The 9,910-nt window shown below is 45.0% G+C and overlaps 1 protein-coding gene across 1 annotated transcript in view; it reads left to right on the top strand.

Annotated features, from left to right (window-relative positions):
* The first annotated feature begins 2,435 nt into the window (after positions 1-2,435).
* The window catches only part of LOC106882406 (4-aminobutyrate aminotransferase, mitochondrial), a 205,254-nt gene continuing 197,779 nt past the window's right edge, over positions 2,436-9,910 (top strand). The window contains exon 1 of the mRNA XM_089340566.1: positions 2,436-2,586. The gene's annotated coding sequence lies outside the window, so the exon portion shown is untranslated. The remainder of the gene's footprint in view (positions 2,587-9,910) is intronic.

Raw genomic sequence — 9,910 nt, 5'->3', positions numbered from 1 at the left:
AGATATCACATTTACACTTGAGTCATTTAGCAGCTATTCTAACACCCAGTCGTAGTGTAACAAGAGCTGTGTTAGACAGCTTCTACCTGGTCGAAATCCATGCTGGGTGTCAGCCAGCAAGTCATCGTCTTCAAGGAACACGATTAGTTTCTTACGGACTAGTCGTTCCATGACTTTGCTGATGTGTGAAGTCAAAGAGATAGGCCTATAACTTTTGGCATCTGCTCTGCTTCCTCCCTTATGGTTAGGGCATATTATCCATTCCTTCAGTTTGTCTGGGAGCTTACCACTTGCAAGGAAGCTCTGAAAGAGAACCTGCAGTGGTTTTGCGAGGGCTCATTTGCACGATTTGTGAAGGACCGCTGGAAATCCATCAGAGCCTGCAGCTGAGTTTGTGTCAAACTCATCTATGGCCAGTGTAACATCTTCTTCAATATTGATGTACTCAATTTTTGCCTCTTTAGTTAGAGGTAAAGCGGCAAATAATTCTGCTGGTTTATTCACTTGCCTGTGTCCCAAAGGTATAGTGAACACATGTTAGAACTGTAGTGGATCTTGCATGCATGAAGTGGATTCGATCCACCATAGCCAAATTTAAATCAACACTGCAACAGAATTTTTCCCAAGGTGGCACAATGGTTTTTCTCTGACAGCAGTTTTACATTTTCCAAATGCCTTTAGCTAGGTCGAAATAATGTCTTCACCACTTGACCCTTTCTAACCTCTTCTACTTCACCAAAAGCTAGAAGAGAGATAGTAAGACCACCAACTAAATCTATTGTTCCCAATGATATGTCTATCCTTCTGAATAGTTATAAAAGCATAAACCCCAAGCAAAAAGTCAGTTAGTCACCAGTCGGTGACGACTCAACGAGTTCAGTCACATGGTGACGACTCAATGAAAACGAAGTCTGGCTGACCAGCTAGAACCTTCATCAGAGGGAGAAATGAAATTTACTGTCAGCAACTGTGAGACAACGTCCCACACCCTACAACTCTCACTAGCTCCAATTCTGTTCTGTTACAACATCATTCTATCTCTCTGTAATTACTACTAAACAATGAAGAGGACACAAACAAAAACTTTACTTTGCATGCTTTTGGATTTATCATAACCTGCCCGTCGAGGTAGGGTATTGTAACGTAACGGTAAATAAATATTTCCCTAAAACTTCATGCATTGTTCATCTTTCACATCCTGCAACATGTTATAACAACAAATTTTTATCGTCACAACTGCTGACTCCGACATTTCATATTATTGTTTACTAATCAATTTCCCCCGTTACATTGGTAACTACACAAATTATTATCGTTACAGAACTGTTCGTTCAGTATTTTACTTATTCTCATGGGGTTTCCTCTGAGGGAGCCATCTTTTTGAAAGTGGGATCCTATCTTGTGGGGTACTGAGGCTGTTTCTTTGGCAAACTTAAAGAAAGCTTTGGGTTCGACTTGATATTTTCTATAACCTAAGCTCCTTTATCTGCTCTCTCCTTTTCATAAGACTGATGCAGATTCTCCTCAATCTCCAATAGCGCTCTCTCCAGGTGAGACTTCTCGCCACTTTTGGGATGCTTGCTCAGGTGGTTTGCAATCTTTGTCCGTCATCTCATAAGAATCTTCCTTTCCCTGGGGAACCTATTTTTGTGTATATTGGCCTTGCACAATGGGAAAGATTCGTCACATGGCTTGTATTATGGATATGAAATGTTTGTTTCATGTCAATGTCTGGTGCGGAGAGATATTTAGGCTAATCCTGTTTGAGGATCTCTTTCTCAATCAACTTCCAATTTGTTTTACGAAAGTTTAGTCTGGAGAGATTTTGGGTGCTTCGTATAGGCTGTATGTCTACGGGAGCTTTTGGTCCATACATAGACAACTCTATTATGTTGTGATCCGATATCAGCGTCGGTGTCACTTTAACATTATGGATAATGTCCATATTGTTGGTGAAGCAGAAATTTATAATTAATTGTTAATCATAATTGAGGGTACTGGAAGTATCAGCGTTGCTAAAAATAAGAGTCGAAAAATACTCAAATAAAGCCACCATTTGATATTAATATTATTATTAACAACAACAACAACAACAATAATATAAGAGACCAGCAAGCATTAAAGACAAATTTATAATTAATTACTAATTATAATTGAAGGTACACGAAGTACCAACGTTGCTCGAAATAAGTGTCGAAAAATACTCAAATAAGCCACCATTTCACTGAAAATCCAACAGGCTGACATATATATATGATATGATATATATATACATATATATACGTAAAAATATTAATCATATTTTATAATAAAACCGATCTGAAACAAGGAGCTGTGGTATGACGTCAGCGACTGGGGAGCTGACAGCTGACCGAACTGGGAGCTGACCGGAAGAGGAAGAGGGGCTGAGGGAGCCTCGATTGGGATTTCGTGCCCTTTTCGAGCGGGGTCGTTGCGATGCGAAGACGTGTGAGGCGATCGTCCAAGTGAGGGAGAGGCAGCTGCTATTTCTGGCGTTCTTTGGGTCGGGCCAGGCGCGAGGACAGGATACCACAGGACAGGCTCTTGCGGTGGAAGGAAGACGAGGTAAGCCGTTTACTACTAATCACTCGCATACAACACAAGCTATTTCGGCACCACGTGTAAAATTTCACCACAATGACAGCTAAGATCAGAATCGCCAGTGACGTGATCAGGCATTTTAATTGCGAGGGCGATGTAGTGGCCTGGATGTAAAAGATCAGGCTTGTGGCGAGACTGCAAGGGATAAACAATGTGGTGAGTCTTATGGCGCTATACTTGGAAGGAAGCGTCCTGACGCTGTAATTAGAGATGGATGAGGAAGAGAGGTTGAGTGCGGAGAAGAGTGAGCAGAGATTGAGAGAGGCGTATACGGAGTGCGAGTATATCGTCTTTGCTAAGCTAGGGACTGTTAGATGGTGGGGAGAAAAAGTGAACGAATACGCGGCGGAGGTGCGTAGGCTGTCCACGCTAGCTGGGTTTACGGGAGAAGGCCTGGACAGGGTGGCGCGGCTGGCGTTTGTGAGTGGGTTCCCTGACGACATAGGGATTCGGTTACAGCAATTGCCTGGCGGGAGAAAGATGGCGCTCAGTGAGCTTGTGGCACAAGGTCGCGTGTTGACGCAAAGCGTCGAATGGAAGACGATATCGATAGCGGTGACGGAGGCATGTACCAACGGACGACAGCCGGAGAAAGGCGTAAGGAAGCCTACCGAGCAGGAAGACGGGGCACATCGCTCGTGATTGCGACCAGGAAAACGACCGTGGGGAAGTTGCTGCCTCTCAAATTTTCCCTGCCACCGAGTAGAGGCGCTTGTGGAGACGCTGCCCGTAGTCGAGGCCGAGGGGAAAAAGTTCAAGGCCCTCGTGGACACGGGTTGCACAACTACCCTCGTGACACCAAGGGTAGCGAAGAAATGGGATGGGGTGAGTAGCGTCCGGGCAGTCGACGGCAGATAGATCCGTTGCAAGGTCAGCTGCAGTGTGGAGATAGCGGCGCTAAGGCTACGGGTGATCGTAATCGAACATGTGATAGACGGGGTTGATGTCGTGATGGGGATGGACGCCATCAACCGCCTTTGTGGTGTCAGGATTACAGGAGATGAGGTCACGTTCAGAAGCGTGGGAGCGTCGTGGGTCGGGACCGCCAGGGAGAGCAGAGCCCCGTGAGGGACTGCGCCGCTTATACCATTAAGGACAACGATTTTCAGGCGGCGTTCGATGGTCGGAGGTGGACAACAGAGCCTCCAATGACTGAAGAACAGGGTGAGCTGATACCAGCATACCCTGAAAGGTCACGCTAGGGTCGAGTTCGACGAGGAGGTAGAGAGATGGATCAAGGAAGGAGTCATTGTTCCGTGGAAAGAGGAGGTAGTGAGCGGAATGCTACCTTTGATGGCGCTGGTGCAGCCGACGAAGGGAAAAGTTAGACCGGTGCTGGACTTTAGGGAACTGAACGATCATATTTCGTGCCACACGGGAGGCGAGGCAACGGACGTTTGCCTCGAGACGTTAAGTGTGTGGAGACAATCGACCAAGGCAGCGACGATTGTCGGTATATTTGCGGCTCCATGTGAGTAACAAGCTATGGCGATATCAGCTGGTGCGGTACAAGGGCCGGACGTACTGTTTAACCAGGCTGGGTTTCGGGCTGAATTCCGCTCCGAAAATCATGGCAATGGTGCTCAAGTCCATCCTAGGGAAAGAGGAGAAGATAAGGAAGGCCACCAGTTCCTACATCGACGACTTTTTGGTTGACGAGACTATAGTGCCAGCCACCGAGGTAGTGAGACACCTGGAGAGGTTCGGGCTGATTGCAAAGCCGGCAGAGTCGATGGTGGGGAGAGCTGTGCTGGGGCTGGAACTATGAAGAGACAGATCAGGTGAGCTGGTGTTCCGGAGAGGAAACGAGATCCCAGAGCTGAGTTCCAGCGTCAGCAGGAGAGAAATGTTCTCGGTTTGTGGGAAGTTGGTTGGAAACTACCCAATCGCTGGATGGCTGCGCACAGCGTGCAGTTACACCAAGAGACGAGCAGAGGAGGAGAGTTGGGGTGACAAGGTGGGAGAGGCGACGGTGGCGATGATGCGGGAAATCCTAGAGAGGACGAGAGCGGAAGACCCGGTTAGGGCAAACTGGTATGTGCCTAAGACGGAATGCGGGACGGTTTGGTGTGATGCTAGCAATATAGCGATAGGGTTTGTGTTGGAGATCGAAGGTGCTGAGGTGGAGGATGCGGCCTAGCTACGGAAAGCGGACGACTTCAACCACATCAATGTCGCCGAACTAGACGCGGTGCTGAAAGGGGTGAACTTGGCCCTGAGATGAGGGCTGCGCTCGATCGAGATCTGGACGGATTCGGCGACTGTGGTCGGCTGGGTAGGAACAGTGATTACCAGTGAGAAGAGAGTCCGGACGAAAGGTGCTGCAGAGATGTTGGTGAAACGCCGCCTAGGAGTTCTAGGAGAGCTGATCGCCGAGTTCGGACTGAAGCTGAACGTGGTTTTCGTGCCTTCGGAAAGAAATATGGCAGACGCACTGACCAGGGTGAAAAGGGCGTGGGTTGAGGAACCGGAGGAAGCATGAAAGGGATAGCTGCGGCGTGTCGGCTGGATGACTGCGAACTGAAGAAACTACATGGAAGCTACGGTGGAAAGTGCGACGATTGTTCAGAGCGGTGTATAGGACAAACGGCAATGGAATCGTAGAGGGGCACCATCGGACAATCAAGGCCATGGCTGAAAAGGGGCACATTTCGCCCCTGGAAGCATTTTTCTGCTACAACATGTCTCCCCGATCGGGACAAGCGGAAGAATCTGTGCCGCACAGAGCAGTGTTTAAATACGAATGGAGGCATCCCAGTAAAACGCCGGAGTACTGCGAGGAAGAGAAGGAACCGCCGGCGTGAAAGTAGGGGAGGAGGTTCAGGTTAAGCCGCCGAAGGCACGCTGCACGTCGCAATGGGGCAGAGGAACGGTGACGGCGGTCAATTCCAGAAACAATATATCCGTGGATGGAATGCTGCGTCACGTGTTGGACCTGTGCAGGTAGTCACTTCGTCGGATGAAGAGCGTGGAGAGGGAAACGAGGCACCTGGCTTGAGAAGATCTCGACGCGTAAGGCGCCCGCCCGGTTGGATGGCGGACGTCGACGTGGAGTAGGGGCGGATGTGATCTTTAAGATCAGAGTGGCATGTGGTATGACGTCAGCGACTGGAGAGCTGACCGGAACCGGGAGCTTACCGGACGAGGAAGAGGAGCAGATGGAGCCTCCTTTTGGATTTCGTGCCCTTTTCGAGCGGGGTCGTTGCGACACGAAGACGTGCGAGGCGATCGTCCAAGTGAGGGAGAGGCAGCTGCTATTTCTAGCGTTCTTCGGGTTGGGCCAAGCGCTAGGACAGGATACCACAGAACAGGCTCGTGCGGTGGAAGGAAGACGAGATAAGCCGTTTACTACTAATCACTCGCATACACCATCATAATGAAGAACAAATAGAGAAGAGCACAGAGAAGGAAAAGGGTAAAGTTGAATATGATTGTAATCATACCATTTTACTTGTGTCGCTTTTTGGGCCGTTAAACAAAATAGCAATTGGTGGATTAATCCTTTGTACAGAGGTGCGGAGGATAGGATGGGAAAATAATAATAATTACAAAATAATAATAGTTAAAATGAATGCGAAATTAGCAAAATCAATGAAATGAATTAATACCTTAGGGAAGTTAATGAAATATTTCTGGTTAAGGGGAGTTATTAACTAGGGAAAGTGGCCATAATTAGTGACTGCTGGTTACAGTACACGCCCCCAAAAATGGCTTCACTAGTCTAACAGCAAATTTTCCATCTAGCTGATTAAATGATCTTAAAATCTGTCGGCCTGGTGGTCAATTAAATAAGTAAAAGTAGATATCCCTTATCAGGGATTTCTACATTTAATTATTTTATTGACCACCAGGCCGACAGATTTTAAGATCATTTAATCAGCTATTAACAAGCTGTTGGACATTTTCCAACCCTAACCGTCTTACCTCTAAAGTGTCCGAACAGGTTCATCTCTTAATATTTATTCCATATTATTCTTTTAACTTAGTATTACTACACTAAGCGTTTTAGGACCCCTTACAATATATAGCATCTTCCTATTCATTTATTTACTAATCTTACCCCGTATAATGGTCTCAATAGCTGACCTTTTGTTTTTGAATTTCAACCAACCAATTACATCGAACGTTGGACCTTGACATATCTTACTTCGAAGAACAGGTAGAAGGACTTAACCACCAACTAGTAAATAATTAAATTGCATTTAACCGATTAGTACTTTATTATGATTAATACTATTAATTAGTACTCCAAACACAACTATTATAAAATAGTATGTTTAATATAAAACCTTACTGTATCTACACCCCTTCCCCGACTAATACCTATTGGCGTATCCCACTATTTTTTTTTTTTCCATCCTATCTTCCACCTTGCCTCTGTAAAAAGGATTAATCCACCAATTGCTATTTTGTTTTAGTCTTTTACTTAACGGCCCAAAGAGACACACAAGTAAAATGGTATGATTACAACCATATTCAACTTTACCCTTTTTCTTCTGTGCTCTTCTCTATTTACTCTTCACTTTGAGGAAGCTCCTTGTTTCAGATCGGTTTTATTACCAAATATGATAGATATTTTTACATATTTTGAATATCAATGGCAATACCATATAACATTGGAAGCAGAAACAGCTGTTAGATGGTGCAGGAGTGGTCGTGTGGTAAGTAGCTTGCTTGCTAACCACATGGCTCGGGGTTCAGTCCTACTGCGTGGCACCTTGGGCAAGTGTCTTCTATTTTAGCCTCGGTGTGTGTGTTTGTCTCTCCAGCATCGCTTGACAACCGATGCTGGTGTGTTTACGTACTCGTAACTTAGCAGTTCGGCGAAAGAGACCGATAGAATAGGTACTAGGCTTACAAAGAATAAGTCCTGGGATCGAATGGCTCAACTAAAGGCGGTGCTTCAGCATGGCCGCAGTCAAATGACTGAAATAAGTGAAAGAATAAAAGAATTGATATAAGTCAATTGTTAATCAGTATTTCTCCGTTTTCTGTTTTCTTTAAATTCTGATTCTTAATAAACTCATGTTTACCCTTGTCTTTACCCATAACTTATGAACATAGTATGTTTGCATATGTATGTCCATGGTTAAATATAGGTAATATACCAGCAGTGTAATGGATACTTTCTATCCCTTAGACGGTTATTCTAACCTCTAACTCAACTAACCTATATATATTTTTTTTCAGTCATTTGACTGCAGACATGCTGGAGCACAGCTTTCAATCGACCAAAGCGACCCCAGGACTTATTCTTTGTAAGCGTATTACTTATTCTATCGGTCTCTTGCCAAACCGCTAAGTTATGGGGACGTAAACACACCACCATCGGTTGTCAAGCGATGTTGGGGGGACAAACACAGACACGAACGCACACACGCATACATATATATATATATATATATATAAACAATATATGAGTATATGCATATATATGTACATGTATGTATATACGCTCATCCACATGTACATATAGATACATAACTGGGTACATGACGTGGCAAAAGAACAAGGACAAAAATGGTAAACAAGGTGCAACAAACAAGCAGGCCACATAGAAACATCCTCTTCATCAGCTGCCGCCATTAAAACTCCGGCGTTTCGAAGAATTAAGGCAGTACGCATCGTTAAAATGGTTCTTCCCACGAACACAAATTAAATTGTTTTCGTGGAGGGTAGTGGCGGACGGAAAACAAGACAGGAAAACGGTAAACTAAACAAACAAAAAGGCTGTACAGCCAGACGTGAAGTGTGTATGTCTCGAACGCTCTGAAGCACGTACAGGAGGTGCAAAGAAGTACGTGCGAGCTTGGTGATTCCAAGAACGAAAAGAAATAGCAGCCGCACACACGTGACGAAGGCTGTATGAAGAGAAAGAGTAGCAGAGGGAAAAGGAGGGGAGGAAGTAGAATAAAAGTGAGCAACGAGAGGTAGAAAGAGAGAGAGAGAGTAGTAGTAACGGTGAGAGGCGAAGGACGAGTAACAAGAGATAGAGAGAGAGAGAAGTAGTGACAGGTAGAGGCGAAGAACAGTAGAGGGAAGAATGAGAGGGGGAGATAGAAATAGAGAGAGTCGCGTTAGAAAAATAGTTAAAAACTTACTGTATAAAGGTAACGCGTGCGTTCTGTCGTGATACAAACAATATATGAGTATATGCATATATATGTACATGTATGTATATACGTTCATCCACATGTACATATAGATACATAACTGGGTACATGACGTGGCAAAAGAACAAGGACAAAATGGTAAACAAGGTGCAACAAACAAGCAGGCCACATAGAAACATCCCCTTCATCAGCTACGACGGGTTTCTTTCAGTTTCCATCTACCAAATCCACTCACAAGGCTTTGGTCAGCCCGAAGCTATAGTAGAAACACTTGCCCAAGGTGCCACGCAGTGGGACTGAACCCTGAACCATGTAGTTGGTAAGCAAGCTGCTTACCACACGGCTACTCCTGCGCCTATATATATATATATATATATATATATGATCCGAAATTACAGTATTATATATCCATCACGGCTGATCTTACCAATCGGTTTCGCACAAGGAATATAATGGAGTATTAGGTAACAATCAAATTATATAACCTTACACTCATCAGAGTTAGCCAATATGGAAGGGAATATGGTGACTGCTCTCTATTGTCAGAGGTGAATTAACACATCCGGTTTGCAGCTGCTGTGTAAAAGGTGGTGTTGTGTCGCTTGGCTGGGTTTGCTGTAAGGCTGGTAAGAGTTATCTTGAATTGTGTGTGGGGAAAGTGTGCATTATTAAATGTGGTGCTTCTGTGAAGATGGGGTGTGTGATAATTGTAGTGGTATCATATGCAAAACTTTTTCCAGGGGTGTTCATTGGTCTGTTTTCTTACTGTGTTGGTTAAGGTCGTAGAGGGTTTTATATTAGAGTGTGGTGTGTAATGTGTGGGTGGGTGGGTGGGGTTTATATATGTATAAAGGTACGTGTGTGAAGGGGTATATGCTGGAGGTGTGGAAAGACAGTCTATTTTGTGGGGTGTTCGCCTTGTTGGGGGTGTGCGTGTGTGTACATTGCATTGGCGTGTACTTTGGTCAAACTCTTTGCTGGGTTCTAGGGCATTGGTGGAAGGTCGAGGCTGGGGACCTGTGGTTGTAGTCCTGGTGATATATATAATACATATATATATCATAGGCGCAGGCATGGCTGTGTTGGTAAGAAGCTTGCTTCCCAACCACATGGCACTGAGTTCAGTCCCACTGCATGGCATCTGTCTTCTACTAAAGCCTCGGTCTGACAAAAGC

This window comes from Octopus bimaculoides, chromosome 23, assembly GCF_046866305.1.
Source record: "Octopus bimaculoides isolate indiv1 chromosome 23, ASM4686630v1, whole genome shotgun sequence".
NCBI classification, from domain to species: domain Eukaryota; kingdom Metazoa; phylum Mollusca; class Cephalopoda; order Octopoda; family Octopodidae; genus Octopus; species Octopus bimaculoides.
The sequence above is the reverse complement of the archived record's forward strand: the minus strand, read 5'-3'. Positions and strand labels throughout refer to the sequence as shown.